General features: G+C 32.2%; 1 protein-coding gene across 2 annotated transcripts in view; it reads right to left on the bottom strand.

Moving 5' to 3' along the window:
• Positions 1-227: 227 nt before the first annotated feature.
• The window catches only part of NFXL1 (nuclear transcription factor, X-box binding like 1), a 105,302-nt gene continuing 105,101 nt past the window's right edge, over positions 228-428 (bottom strand). For both annotated transcript variants that reach the window (XM_085848875.1, XM_085848876.1), the window contains exon 24: positions 228-428. This exon is cut by the window's right edge and continues 1,599 nt beyond it. The gene's annotated coding sequence lies outside the window, so the exon portion shown is untranslated.

The following is a 428-nucleotide window of genomic DNA, read 5'->3' as shown; positions in this document are numbered from 1 at the left end:
GCCTCTGACTATGGGGTTCATGTTCTACTAGGACACGCACAAGGCAAATTATACCGATATAATCACCAAATTAAAATGTATGCAACATCTCATAACAGGGTTTTCCATGAGGCACAAACTTACGTTTGAAGACATTTGGATAACATTACCTTGAGATACAATGGACAACTGAAAAATAAACCATTTGATAACAAATGAATGATCAACAATCCAAGCCAACACACAGATGGTGATATTGTTTGAGTATTTTAGCACAAACATTACAAAACACAAATTACAAGACAAAATGACTGAATTTTGTATTATCCAACAATAAAGATAACGTATGACGAATAAACAAAATAAGAAACAAGTCGTGTGATTCAATAAACGCAAGACTTGGAGGCCATGTGAAAGTTAAAAATAAAATAAATGCTCAATTAAATTAA

This window comes from Eptatretus burgeri, chromosome 12 (assembly GCF_056783735.1).
Source record: "Eptatretus burgeri isolate ZD-2024b chromosome 12, Ebu_testis_v1, whole genome shotgun sequence".
Taxonomy (NCBI): Eukaryota; Metazoa; Chordata; class Myxini; order Myxiniformes; family Myxinidae; genus Eptatretus; species Eptatretus burgeri.
The sequence above is the reverse complement of the archived record's forward strand: the minus strand, read 5'-3'. Positions and strand labels throughout refer to the sequence as shown.